This window comes from Equus asinus, chromosome 9 (assembly GCF_041296235.1).
Source record: "Equus asinus isolate D_3611 breed Donkey chromosome 9, EquAss-T2T_v2, whole genome shotgun sequence".
In the NCBI taxonomy this organism is placed as follows: Eukaryota; Metazoa; Chordata; class Mammalia; order Perissodactyla; family Equidae; genus Equus; species Equus asinus.
In genome coordinates, this window is record NC_091798.1 from 61608920 (window position 1) to 61624279 (window position 15360).

The window sequence follows — 15360 nt, forward strand, 5'->3', positions numbered from 1 at the left end:
CTCTCTCTCTCGCTCCCCCTATTGGCCCCCACACCCACTTCTTCCTCATCCCTTATAACTTCTCCCTCCCATCTGGTCCAGTGCCCTCATTATACTAATCTCAGGGGACTACACTGTCTACTATGGTTTTCGTACCCTTTGGCCATAAAAGTTCCATTTTTAAAACTCTCTTCAAATTACTCAATTTGAGTTGAGCCGTTTGTTTTCTGTCAGGATTCTGACTGACATGATAGATTGACATGAATAGTTGTCTAGAGCATATTATTAATGAAAAATGCAAGTTTCAGACCAGAGCACAATGACATAATTAATGTAAATATATATATACAAAGCAAAACTAAGTATTTTATATATGTGTGTGTGTGTGTATGTAAATACAGAGAAACATATGAAAGGATGCACACTAAATTGACAACAGTGATTACATCTGAGGAGAAAACAGAATGGCAAGATAAACAGGGAACAGGGGTCAAGGGGAAATTTCAATTTATTCATATCATTAGAATTTTTAACAATGAGTATGCACTTATTTATTACATGCTTAATTAAAATACCTTAAAAGAAAAAAGATATGAAGGAAATAAAATGTTCATACTACATTTTTAAATGACAGGTACAAAGTATTTCTCTTAAATATGTACATCAAATAAAAGCAGAAGTTATCATTGGATAGTGATATTACATGTGATGTTTGCTTTTGTTTTCTCCTTTCTGTCTTCAAAATTTCCTGAACTGAAAATTGTAAGACTTTTGTAATTACGAAATGATTTACATCATGAATTGGACAAATTAAACTGAGAGGATTGGACTAGATGACCTCTAAAGTTGCTTCTAGGTCTAAGCTATGAACTCTCTGATATTTCACTCAAATTAAACACAAAATGATCAAAACAGAAGAAATCTACAAGGAAATTAGAGGTTTCAGCAAGTGATGGAAGGTCTGAGAAGAATAAATAATAATACATATAAATATTCATGGAAAATATAGAGTAGGGCCATCTGCAGATATGAAAGACACCCAGTCCAGAGTCAGAGGGGGCTGGGGGAATATTCCACAGTCAGTTGGAGAACTGATAAAGACCAGGGCCTTCTCTCTATTGGTAGGGATTCAAGTACTGGGGCCTGGTGGACATCACATGGAAAGGGCACGTGGATCAACTCAACCTCCTCCAGCAGAGTCAGGAGGGGAAGAAGAATTGGGAGAGTGTCCAAGGCCCATGTCTGGCTTATACATGGCTCAAAATCAAATTGGTTGATCGTCCTCGGCCTAAAGCGTGTGTCAAAGCAAATGGGCAATGACAGCAACAGGCAAAGGAGGACTTCCCTTCAGCTGATGGAGAGTCTGTAAGACCGTAATAAAAAACATTTTATTTTATGGAAAAGGTAATTGGGGAACCCACCACTGTGTTCTTGGAACAGAGACACACCACAGCACACTAAAAAGAGATGATGCTGGTCCAACCACACAAAAGGGAGTGAGCAGGGGGGTGGCAGCAGTCCACTGAAAGCTGATATAGGCCTTTGGCTGTAAGGAAGGGACAAAATGAGCCCGTGGCAATTACACCAAGAAGACTGATGAGCCTGACTGAAGGTAGAAGCAGAATTGTTATAACATGTAGGAAAAAACAACAGAAGAACTTAATTTCACTCATTTCTATTCCATGCTGTTCTGTTTACATTCCTGGCTTGCTATTCACTAATTACGTGACTTTGGGCAAGTTCCTTTATCTCTCATTCTTCAGATGACATATACTGTGTCTGGTACATGGTAGGTTCTCAATAAATATTAGCAGCTTTTCCCCACCTCTCATTCTTCCTTTTCCGTCTTATATTTATAGATTTATGCAAATACCAGATATATTTTTAGTGCTGCTTCCAACCCACTGAAATAAACTATGTTATGGAAAGTAATTTGTTTACAAAGCAGATTCATGAATCTGAATGCTAAAGAGGAATTCCTTCCCACGTATAAAAATAACTCGTCTCTGATTTATTAACAAATAACCTACTCACAGGCAAAATTGGAGGTTTACTTAAGTATGCAATGAATTTTTAACCATGCATACCTATTTTAAAACCCTACAGAAGACCATTGAGCAATTTTTGTAGGAAAAGGAAGCAGGAATGGCGATAAGAAAAAAGTCAGAGACTGGAAACTTATTAAGAATTATAATACAACAATCTGCCATTCTAGGTCATTCCAATTCTAACTCCATATGCAAGTGTCTGAGATTGAGTTCCCCAGAGGCTGACTCTGAGATGCAGATTCATGCGAAACTGACTTATTAAGAAGTATTCTGAGGAACAGACAGTAAGGGAGTGAGAAAGGGGACAGGGTAGGGAAGGAAGCCATGCAAGGGTGACATTTCAAGCCAAGGCTTGGAGAATGTAGCTTTAGCTCAATCCCACAGACGACCTCTGGAGATAGTTTAGGAGAGCAAGGGACACTGAGTATTTGTTACCTCACACCTGCCTGTCACTGGTTAAGGGCTGGCTCTGGGGGCACTAAATTCCCAGGCATTCCTGCTTTCCTTGCGCTAAGGCAAAACCGTCTCCAGCAGCCTGAGGGCAGCCCTTCCAGAGAGAAAACACCAAGGAAACAGTACCCAGGTAAGTGGAATTGACTCTGAGGGGATGTGGGCAGAGCACTGATAGTACATATGCGGGAGTTTGTGCATTTACTGATCTCTACCAGTACACCTGTCCTGGGATCTATTCCCAGGACCTTTCCTGCTAGAAATAGAACACACGCACTGGCATTTCTTAATAGTATAGATTTTGTTTCCATACATGAACACAAATCAATCAATATATTAATACAAACAGATTCAGTTGTAAATGGAAGCTAATCTTAACTCTCTGAGTGTTAGAAGAAATTCTACCTTCTTCTCTGTTACAGTCACATTTGCAAATCTTTAAAAGAAATCCTATTCAGGTGTTGTTCTGGAACTATTCTTACTCTATTCAGGAATATCAATCCCTTGAAAAGTAATATTTATTAGGCTATTATGATACTGGGTTTCTTTTATAAAAGAAATACATATTGAACACATGATGCAGCATAATACTCAAATAGAAGGATCTCCACAAAGTGGTGGTCCCTGTTGGTGTAAAGTTATCCATACGCATCATACCCTCCTCCTTGACTCTTGTTTCCAGTAGCCAACTTGACAATTGTGATCTGCAGTAGCAAAGAAAAGATAATCGTATTAAGCTCTACTCAGAATTATCTGCTGCTGATTATAGTACAGAATCAACAGATTCTTGAGACAACATAGGTCTCAGGCTGCTTCCCTACGTGATTCATCTTTAACTCCACAAGGAATTTGCAGCTTTGGTGTCCTTCGACTGCTATAGCACAGAAGAAGACGAGAGATTGCCCATCCAAGGATGGCTTCCCTGTAATCCACAAGATTATCCCCCTTCCACTTTTACCCACATCCTCTAGTAAAGCATGCAGGATCGGCCATTTAAATTATACATTCTAATTTGTTACAATTCAGGGAACTCTCAGATATAAACTATGATTGGGCAGATCTGTCATTCCTTGATGGTTCACTCTTACTTCACTTCAATGCAAGAATTGTTTCTCTCTGCCCCTTGGATCCAGAGAAAGTTGAGTCTTTTTCATATGGGTCTCCTGCTAGGTTTTGGATGTATCTCGCCCCAAGAACTCCTACTTCTAAAGGCTTATCATTCCTTTTCTGTTCTCACAGGCCTCCCAAATGCCACAGTTTTTTCACAACTCTGTACCCCATCTCTCATATGGGAGTCATCTACCCAGGTGCTCTATCCTTTCTCAGAATAATAACATCAGAACACTGAAACTGTTGACAATTCAATTACAATTTCATGACTCTGGACCTAAGCCAAATGGAAATTCTTAGTCAATCAAAAATCTGAATAAAATATATCCTTTAGATTATGGAAAAGGAATAGGATGGGAATTAAATGTTCCCGTGGACTAGAGAATAAAAGGAGGAGTAGAAAGTGAAAAAAGAAAATATGTCAAGAAAAAAATGCAAAGGGAAAAAGATTGGAGAGAGCGTAAAACAAATGGGCAACTGAAAATCAGAAGAGAATTATAGAAAGTAGTAATATTGAAAATCACTGCTCAGAAACTGATGGAAGATACTGGGTCAAGGCCAGGCAAAAGTCTCCCACGGCAGAGCAAGAATGTGGAGAAGGAGGCCAACCTTGGCTCTAAACTCCACCAGCCTCCTCCACCGCAATCCTTCGGTGCTGCCTCCCTCTGCCTTTCTAGTTTCCCATCTGTCAAATACGCTCACGAATTCCTGGGACGGAATACCTTTGTCACTCTGTTGTGAGAATTTTAAGCATGGAAAGTGCTTTGATCTTGTTGAGGAAAATGTAATTTCAAAGCTGCATCATCATATTTGCCTGCAAGCAAGCAATCCATACACAGATGCTTTTAAAAATGTTTACATCAAGCCAGGTATCTACTGTGCTCTTTGTTGAAAAGACTTCCTTCTTTTTCCATTACTGTCATATAATTGGATTGTATTATATTTACTAAACATTATATTGCGATAACTAAATTAATTCTTTTAAAGAGGTCAAAGTGACACTGAAAAAACGAAATAGAAGCTCAAGCTAGATTTTACTCCTCAGTATTTATCAAATAATTCAACCTCATTCAACAAATATCTGTTGATGTCTTCTATATTCCAAGGCACCATGAGGGTTATGAGGATAAAAAACAGACTCTGCCACAGACGTGGTTGTAGATATACATTCTATAAGCACCTATCAGCGCTTTTGTGAAGATTGCTGGAGACACCCTTCTCAACACACAGCCCTCTGTCAAATATTCAGCCCTCCACTGACACCTTCCAGAACCCATACTCTAATACCACCCACCACGTTACGCACTCAGACACCCAGAAGATCTAGCTCTGCAAAGCATAGAGGGCATGAACCACTCCAATAAGTGGATTCCATTGTCATCAACACAATTCCAGGAATAAGTCTAAGATGACCACAAAAACTCCATAGTACCTCCCTCTAATGAATTGTTCAGAGAACTGATTTAATTAATTGGTATTTTTATCAGAGGAAGTAATACAATCAAACAGTTGAATAGTCAAATATACTGAAAGGCTCATAATGAGAAAGAAAATTCACTTCTTACTCCTCCCAAATGCCCACTTGACTGCCGGGGAACAAACACTTTCAATGGCTTTAAGTGTTTCCTCTAGAATTTGCCTTCCATATTCCTAAATAATATATATATTCAGCTTTTTATTCACTTAAAAATTTAAGATATTATCTATTGCCTTCCAAGTACTGTAGATGATGATTTAGCTCTCTTAAATTCCTACCATCTTTCCACAATCTTCCAAATACAGTAATATGACAACTTATGTATAAATCTGTAGTGGGCATTCATATTACTGGAATTAACTAAAAATATTTTACTACAGAGTTGTGTTATAGTATTATTTCATTTCCTTTATTACATAAATAATTTTATGTATTTTATAATTAAATTTGTAGTATGTTATAATTATATCATATTAAAACGTATATTATGCTAATTATATTATATAATCACAATAAAATCTAATATTGCATTATAAACATCAAAATTATGTTATTACATAATTTCATATATTATGTTTATATTTCATATTATAATTATATATTTATATTATATTACATGTTATATTGTCATAAAATAAATATTAAATTTATTGTATTGTATGACTATTAAATCATATTATAATATGGTTTGATTTCTTTTGTTATATAAGTTTTCTGAGAACTGAGGATTGCTCATGTTTTTGTTTGTCTATTCAACTATTGTTTCTTAGATTCCCTTACATACCAGGCTCTATTCTGAGCACTTGGGATATAGCTGTGAACAGACAGACAAAGATCCCTGACCTCTTGGCTCTGACATTCCAGTAGGACACAATAAACACAGTAAATAATTAAATTTAGAGGTTGGTAAATGGTATTAAAAAACCTATGTCCTTAGTTTTCTTTCTTTTTTTTTTTTTTTAGGAAGATTAGCCCTGAGCTAGCTGCTGCCAATCCTCCTCTTTTTGCTGAGGAAGCCTGGCCCTGAGCTAACATCCGTGCCCATCTTCCTCTACTTTATATGTGGGACGTCTACCACAGCATGGCTTGCCAAGCAGTGGCATGTCCTCGCCTGGGATCTGAACGAGCAAACCCCAGGCTGCCAAAGCATAATGTGTGCACTTAACCACTGAGCCACGGGGCCAGCCCCTGTCCTAGGTTTCTATGTATTACGCTTAATTTTTGTCCACATGCTCCACCATATCTGTCAAATGCTTACCAGTATTATTTTTCAAATGTTCAAACATTTCAGCTAATCTGATTTTAAAAGGAATCCCCCCATCAGCAAAGAGCTGGACATTTATTGAGGTACTCCCACATATCAATATATCCAATTTACCCAAACAAGAAACTTCCCACCTCCTCCCGGGCTATAGGTGTCCTGAGAATCAGCCTGTCCTGAGAAGAGAAACTGGGAGCACCATACTCAGTACGGAGTCTTCTTTAACCCTATTGTATTCAACCATGAGCTTCAGCCCTCCATTATGTGAGTATCCCTTAAGCTGGAAATGCCAGCTCAGAGGCAACACTCTGTGAGGATGGGTGTCACCCTTTAGGATGTAATATACGCACTGAATCAGAGACCTCTATTCCCTGCTAAGAAGAACACATGGATCCAGGAACCAGGGCATAGAAACAGAAATAGTCCACTTAGCATCATTCCCAATGTCCCACACAGGCATTCTGTGCTTCCTGTTCCCATAGCTCTGGGCTCTGCCGAGTTAAAAGTCCTAGTCCACAAATGGGGGCACACTCTTGCCAGGGAACACAACAAAGTTCTCCTTAACTACAAGCTATGACTGCAACCTGGGCACTTTGAACTCCTAATGTCCAAGGACCAAGAGACAAGAAGAGCAGTTACCGTCGTGGCGAGCATAATTGACCCTGACTATCGGATGGAAGTGGAAACAAGGAGGAATATGTGTGAAATTCAGGTGACCCACTTGGGCATCTCTTGCTACTCCCTTGTCCAATTTTGACTGTAAATGGACAAGTGTAACAGCCCCAACTTGAGAGCAGCTCAGACGCCTCAGGAATGAGAGTTTGGATCATACCACCGAGTAAGGCACCAAGGCCAGCAGAGGTGATAGCTGAAAGCAAGAGAATTTAGAATGGATAGTGTAAGAGGAAAATGATAAGTACCAGATGCAAGCCCAAGACCAACTATGGCAATGAGGGCAATAGTAGATCATCCTGATAACTTATTTTAAGTTTCCCCTCAGGAAAAGAGGCCACTGGAACCCTGAAGGATCTGTTCCCTGAACACGCGGATCCACAGGGCACAAGGCGTAGACTGTGGCAGCTGTGGAAGTGTGCCACTCAAATCTCTTTTCGAGAAAGAACTTGCTGTTCAGCTGCACGGACGCATTTGGGTGAGAGCCTCCAGCTGATAGCACCTTCAAGCTCTGCCTCAGCTTTTGAGGCAAGGGCATACTCTTTCCAGGCAGCCTGCAGCCAGTGACTAAGCATTTCTGCCCAATGTGGGGCTCTAGAGGGTAACCATTGTTCTGAGGCTCCACACTGATTTTGTCAGACCTACATTGTCGTCCGAGAGTTGCCTTCCCCAATCTTGCTTCCTCCCTTCTTTTTTCACAGATGTCAGATTGCATCCTACTCTGAAAACTTTCCCTGCCCAATTCTGCTTCATGCTTCTTTAATCTTTCAAAGGCAATACCTCAATCCAATACACTCTTGCACTCCTGCTCTATCTCAGTATCTGTTTCCTGGAGGATTCAATTGACACTTCACTTGAGTAGATTCTGAATGATTTGGGATAAAGTGGATCCCATGGTCACATACCTCCAGCCATGCCTCTTTTTCCGTAAGGTATGTAGCTTGGTCCTACATGAAGTTTTGCAGAATCCCATGTCGATGAGTCAAACATTCTCTAAGCCCTTGGATAGTGCTTCTGACTGAGGCCTTGAAGATGCAAAAGACAAACCCATAATCAGAACATTTATCTATCCCAGCCAAGATGAATTGTTGCCCTTTCCAGGGTAGAAGGGGTTCGATTTAACCAATTTTCCACCAAGTGCCCAGTTGCTCACCTTGAGGAATATTGCTGTATCAGGAGCTCAGCATCAGGCTCTCGTTGATAGGTCAACCATTCACAAGCAGCTGGATAAGCCTACATGGAGAGACCCCATGCAAATGTGTCCATACATAGCTTTTCTATCTCCCAATAATTACTCCATTCAGAAGCCCATTGTATGAGCACTGGCATGGCTGAGAATAGTTGCTGGCTAACCCCAATTGGCTGAGTTGTTCTGTCCACTTGGTTAGTGACTCTTCCCCAGTAGATGCTTTCTGTTGTATACTAGCATGTAATACAAAGACACTCACACTTGTCTGTTCCCGTATGTCCATCCACATGCCTCTACACAAAAATTCCTTTTCTCCTACCTCTCAGTCTTGCTTATTCCAGGCCCCTGACCATTCATCTAAGCTATCTGCAACTGTTTATAAATCCACCTATATCCCTACCTTAGGCCACTTCTTCTTCCACATAGAGGATGACTAAGTGAACTGCCCAAAGTTCTGCCCATAGGTAGTATTTCCTCATACCACTGTCTTTCAAAATTACCCCCAAATTGGGATGAGGTGCACCAGCAGTAAACTTTCACTTGTACCAGTGTACCAGGCCTACCCATCCATAAACAAAGCTCAGGTTTTGCCACCTTCACCAGCTGATTGTAGGGGACCTCCCAGGAAGTCACAGGTGTGAGCTAAGGGAGAGACTTCACTGTAAATCTTCCACAGCCAGCCACAGCAGTTCTAGCATCTCTACCAATCATTTTTTCCAAGTTTCCTAGACCCATCCCAGCAGAATATTAGCAGCTATCTCCAGCACTCTTGCCAGGCTTTAAATCCTGTATCAAAGGAAAGTGTCTCATAGTTTTCAAAAATCTCCCCTATGCAGTTTTAAGTTCCAACTCCCTTAATCGAGCACCTCAGTATTCACTGCCTGGCACACCCTCCTGGTTTTTGACAGGTCCTTCAGCTCCTTTTGCATATAACACCTCCCTTCCATTAGCAAGCCTAGACTTTCCCCACTGGGTCATGCTGAGACTTGACCTTAGTCATTGGTCTAGTGGCTAGGAAGAGAAATGGGGGAAGATCCTGAGAGGGCCAGTATTGTCCTGTAGGCACTTCTATCAAATGTGGCTCCTTTGTAGTAGTTAAGCAAGAAGGAGGACTCTGCCTTTCAACAAGGTGACCTACTACAGCTCCAAGAGTTCAAAGGAAACTGGGAATTCCAAGTACACAAGTATAGCTACCCAGTTATCCTCATTCCAAATCTCAGAGTCCTACTCCCTCCCTAATAGGGACCTCAGTCTGTCACAGAAGACTTGCCTAGGTTGAGAATTCGGCTTTCTCCAAAGTTCTGTCACTCTGACAATTCAGTCCTCTACCTGGTATTTAACTCGGTCATCCCTTTAAGTTCTGCCAGAAAAGCTCTCTTACTGTCACACTTTCATTTGAGCTGGTAATTAATTACCATGAGCATGAAGGGCATTCAGCAACAGGCATCCAGTTCAGTCCTCAGAACACTATTGCTCCTGAACCTCTCAAATGCCAGAGAGATCACACAAGCCAGTGCATCTGCTGCTACCTGTATCCCACCCCAGTGCACCACAAGTAAAAGCCTTAACAACTGCACTGCTGCTACATACCAGGTCCTATCAGTACCTCGTCTATCACCAGTGATAGGGACTCACTGCCAGCCACCTGGGAAGTGATGTAACTTCAGAATCCCCTAGAATCTGCTTCCCAGGACCCCTCTTCTGGTACCAACCATCATAGGTCAGATGCTCTAGAAGCAGAGTCTGAACCAGGGATTTAAATTCATGGGTAAAGGGGATGTGGGCAAGGCACCAAGTGTCCACCAAGTTCCCCATCCACTCAACGTTTCAGACACAAGCACTGTTTTCCAAGATTGAGACAGACTGGATTTGAAATATCTATTCCAAAATGACGATATGGAAATGGGAGTCTTTCCCATCAGAAACTCAAAATATTATGCCCAATCGTAAAAAGAAATGTTATCATTTTCACTCCATGGACTTAGAATGAGAAATCTAGATGGTGCTACAAATTCAAAAAAGTTTAGCTATCATAGATCATCAACAAGGAATCAAGTCTAAAAAAAACAGGCATCAATAGTCAAGGAGAAGGTGGGAATCCAGGTTTCAGAAATTCCATTCCAACCAATCTACCAATTGTGTAAGAGAATGCAAATGATTAAAATAAATAAACTTTAAAATATGTAGGAATTCAAAATAAAGCATGTCTTCTATTAACTTCACATAAGGCTAAGCCTAAAACATCTCATAATTAATTATATCAGAAAACTAATGTACTTTATAATTCTAGAGAGAAAATGTGCAAAGATGTGCTTGCAAGACATTTTTAGCTCAAATTTCTCTGTTTGAATTCATAAAGCTCCCTTCTGGTTTCCAATCTGTCACAAGAAAAAGTACCTAATTGATTGCAATTCCAGAATTGGTGGAAAACAGAAACAATCCAAAGGCCAATAATAGAATTGAAATGCTTTTCTTTTTTACCAAAAACTAGGTTTGCATCCAAAGACATAGGCTTTGAAAAATGCATTATTTATTTAGCACTGAGAATAGGGAAGCCAGACTATGTTCAGGAGTTTTCTTGCTTTCTGTTATCAAAATGACATTCTGCTTTACAACCACACTTCCTCCCTAATAGGCTTGCTATTTCCATTTAAAATGTGTAACCCTTTTTCTTAGAGGGCAAAAGAGGAGTCACATAGTAGAGCATTCTGAGCCTTTCAATATGGAAATTATCCAAATAAGGTACAAATTCCGCACAGTTGTTTGCAAAAAAACAAAAAAAGGACCTTGAGCAAACATTGATATTTCTGCATTTCAGTTTGCTTCCAAAGATCAGAAATTTCCAGCATCAATAGGAGAAAAGGAGTAAAGCTTGCACAACTCCAGCATACTCCCAGGGTACCCACTATTATCAACATTTTGTCTGGTCATGTATTAAAAAAGAAACGTAGCAGTTGAGGTAAAAAGGGAACACAGATGGTTGTGAGGGAAAGTTTAGAATCTCAAAGAGTAAACAAAAAATAGGAAGTCTTTCATGTTGACAAATTCTTTTCCAGAAAAAGGAAGGCCTAGAAATGGTCGAATTTCTATACTCCAAGTTCTGAAGCGAAAAATGTAATATGGAATACCTTGGCTATCAGTGTATATGAGTAGAGTTCATTCAAAAATATAAAGGAAAAACTTTTAAGAATCCCAAGCCTAGAATCACAAGATTTAGAGCTGAAGGAGCCGGGCCGGCCCCATGGCCGAGTGATTAAGTTCGCAGGCTCTGCTTCAGTGGCCCAGGGTTTTGCTGATTTGGATCCTGGGCGTGGACATGGCACCATTCATCAGGCCATGCTGAGGTGGCGTCCCACGTAGCACAACCAGAAGGACCTACAACTAGCATATACAACTATGTACTGGGGGGCTTTGGGGAGAAGAAGAAGAAGAAAAAAAAGATTGGCAACAGATATTAACTCAGGTGCCAATCTTTAAAAAAAAGAATGGCAGTGAAAGGGGAGTTTAAGCCTTAAAAGAAAAAAGAAAAAGAGCTGAAGGAGCTAGAAGATTATTCAACAGATGAGGAACTGGTTAGGTATTTAACTTGGACATTTCTATAATGTTCACAGAATAGTTATAGTTGTTCATTAATAAATTCCTTTGGATACTAAATGCCAGCAAAAATTAAAATTTCCTGGAGGCATGGAATTTTCAACCAAATATAAACCTTGACTACAACCCATAGGAACTGCTGGCTATCCTAGGAAATCCAGATCTGGGTTAAGTACATTCACCAATTCTTTCTCAAGAAATGCCAGTACAAGCAGTCTAGATGTCTGCTCTTGGCATTTCAGATCAGTGGAGAAAATAGTTGTCTATTAAATAAATGGTGTTGCAACAGTTGGCTAAATTTTGGGAGAAAATTAAGGTAGATTTCTACTTCATAGCAATTATAAAAATAAAATACAGATCAATAAAAGAGCTAATTTTAAAATTAAGAATTATAAATAAATATAGGCAATTCTGTTGATATCTGTTGCTATATTTCAGTTGATACCTACATAATGAGAAGGCAGCACCCACATAAAGATCTAGAGAAAGAACATCTACAGAAGAAAAAACTAGTACAAAAGCACTGATGCCAGAATAAGCTTGGCATGTTCAAGATCAAAGAAATACAATGTGCTTATAGTGAGGAGAGGAAGGAAGGAAGCAGAAGATGAGGTCCCAGAGCTAGGAAAGAACAGGATTATATGAGGCCTTCTAGGCCTTGTCAAGGAGATTGGAATTTATTCTCGGTGTAACAGAAGTTTTAGAGTGTTTTAAGCAAGGGTGACACGATCTGATTTGTGCTTTAGAAAGACCAGTCAGGAAGACTGAAGGAGGAGTGAAGAGTAGAATCAAGGACTGTAGAAATAATGCAAAGAGATTATGGGGGCTTTCACTAATAGGGAATAAAAGTAAGAAGGCAATCCAGGATGACTCCAAGGTGGCAGCCTAGAATGGATGGTGTGCCACTTATTTGGGGGAGGGGGCAACTTAAGAGGAGAGGAGTTAATAGTTCTATTTGGGGTATGTTACAACCCCAATGCTTATTATACATCCTATAGAAATGCCCAATATCAGTTCAATATCTGAGCAAGGAGCCCAGGGAAGAGATTTGGGGCTGGAAATATAAATTTGAGGATTCACCAACATATAGATGTTATCTGAAGCCAAAGGGCTAGGTCAGATGAGGGAGGAAGAGAACATAGAAAAACAAAAGATCAGGACCAAAGACGGAGCCTGAAGGACTCTTATTTTCAGAGGTCTGGTGGAGGAGAGGAGAGGAGCTGGCAACAAGATTGCAAAGGAGGGTCCCAGAAGGGAGGGAAAAACCAGGCTTACCATGTCACTGAAGCCTAAAGAAGAAAGTATTTCAAGGAGGGAGTCATCAACCATGTCAACTGCTGTTGAGAGGTCAAGTGGGACAAAGAGAGAGAATTGGCAATTGACTCTGACACGGTATAAATCACTGGTGACCTTGATAAGTGTGATAAGAGCTGCTTCACTAGAGTGATTTGGATAAAAGCTCCATTCCAATGAGTTAAGCAGAGAAGGAAAATGAGAATGAGACAGCAAGTATAAGCAACTCTTTCAAGTAATTTCACTATGAACAGAAATGAAAATGGGGCAGTAGCTGGAGGAGGGCAACAATCCTTAGGATGTTTGCTAATGCATGATAATAAGGCATTTTATATGCTATTGCAAATTGTTTTTAATAATCTGTTAATTAACATTTATTCAGCATTTACACTGTGCCATGCACTGGCCCACATACTTTCTTGTATTGCTCATTTAATTATCAAAAGTATTGTAATTTTAGAGATAAAGTTACCGAGGCACAGAGAAGTCAATTAATTTGCCCAAAGTCACACTGTCAATAAGATGCAGAGCCATGATTTGAAAACTGGTAATGTGAGCTCTTTACTGCTGCAGCAGAAGATGCAAGAAAGAAAGCAAATAATTGTAGAAAAGTAGTCCCTGAGAAGGTGAGTGGGTGGGATCCAGGAGAAAGCAGAGGGATCAGTCTTAGAAACAAAAGCAGATGGAAAACAGAGTATATGGACACAAACACAGGTAGTTAGAATTCATGGTGGGAATAGGTATTGCATCTAATTGCATCTTATTATCTGTATAATTAAAAGATAACTTTAAAATATTATTAAGACTTTCCCTTTCCATAGGGGAGCAAATGTGTAACCAAGCAAGTGGTTTGTGTAAGTACTCAGAATGGAGCCTGGAACATAGTGGGGACTTTGTAGGTTTAGCTTCTCTTAAGCTCAATAGTGTCACCTAATGCTCTTAAGAAGCATGTACAAGACATAGTGGGGACTTAAAAGAGAGAGTGGTCAGTTCGACTGGGAGAGAAGCTAGATCAGAAAGGTCTTTAAGACAAAGGATTCTTGAGTCCACACTTGAGACAACTTTTGAAAAATGAGTAGGTGTAGTTAAGGCAAGTGGATGGGGTGGAGGATGGCAAAGAGCATTACAGAGAGAGGGAAAACATGAGCATCAGGGCCTCCAGAAGGATCAAACCAGCTATCAAACTAAAGGATCCACAAATAATGCCTTATGGCTGAAATATCTTTCAAAGAGGGTCAATGCAAGAAAGAGGGTTGAAGAGATAAACAGGAGGGCCCAGGTATAGAAAGGAGCTTGTATACTATACAAGAGGCTTCTAATCAGATCTGCAATTGAGAAAGATTACTTTGGTTATAAAATGGGGGTGGGGAGGGGGTGCAAAACTGGAGACAGGAAGACCAATTACTAACGTCATAGAAATAAAAGGATCTGACATCATAAGGTAGCTGTAAGAGAAGATAAAAATGAAGACGAATTAAACAGAAAAATATGGCATGTGCGGTATTAAACAGAAGGAAGTAAATGAGAGGATAATGATCAATAAAACATAAAAGAAAAACTAAAAGTACTTCATAAATGAGTAAATATAAGCTCCCCTGAAAAAGAGCCTCTGCCAAAAACAAAAACAAAAAGTGTATGGAGAGTTTAAAAAAGAGAAGAAAACAGAAATAAAAAAAGGTGGGTTAGTTACAGCCAACCTAAGAGAAATATGATGAGAAGGGATCATCTACTTCTTACAAAGTTTTGGTCACAGAAGCAAAGCATTTGGAAGGAAATCAACTGGCCCTTGGGTTTTTAGAGGTTATGACCAAGGAACAGCTGGGTAGGTGCCAAAGATGGACGCCTGGAGCACCAGCCACACCCTTTCTCAAATACGAAAATACAAGAAATTGGAAGCAGAACCTCATAGACAAGTAGGTAACTCTGTGAGACTGGACAGAGGGAGGTCCCAGGGGGGAACTGCTGATGTGTTAGAGAAATTCTGGGGCACCATAGCTCTGTCAATTTTCTAAAGGATTCCAACCCAGTCCATGTAGATAACAAACCATATCCACAATGACAAGCTTAGTGTATTAGGGGGTTTCACTGCATGGAAGAAAACAAAGATGGGAAAAGAAGAACATTGGTGCCCCTGGTGCCTTGAATGGGTTGGCCAGAGATTGAGGTAGTCTGAGCAGCCTGGGTCAGAAGAAGAGTAAGGGATCAATGGTATCATTGGCAGAACTGAAGAGGCGGAGAGAGATTTGAAAGGGTTATGGAGACAGAATCTACAAGATTTTATGACTAA

The 15360-nt window shown here is 40.0% G+C and overlaps 1 long non-coding RNA gene across 1 annotated transcript; it reads right to left on the reverse strand.

Moving 5' to 3' along the window:
• Positions 1-476: 476 nt before the first annotated feature.
• On the reverse strand, positions 477-8232 carry LOC123289840 (uncharacterized). The gene is made up of 3 exons (XR_011506140.1): positions 8151-8232; positions 7903-8022; positions 477-3181 (listed from the first exon to the last, which is right to left on the reverse strand). It is a non-coding gene; the product is annotated as an uncharacterized lncRNA (long non-coding RNA).
• Positions 8233-15360: the final 7128 nt, after the last annotated feature.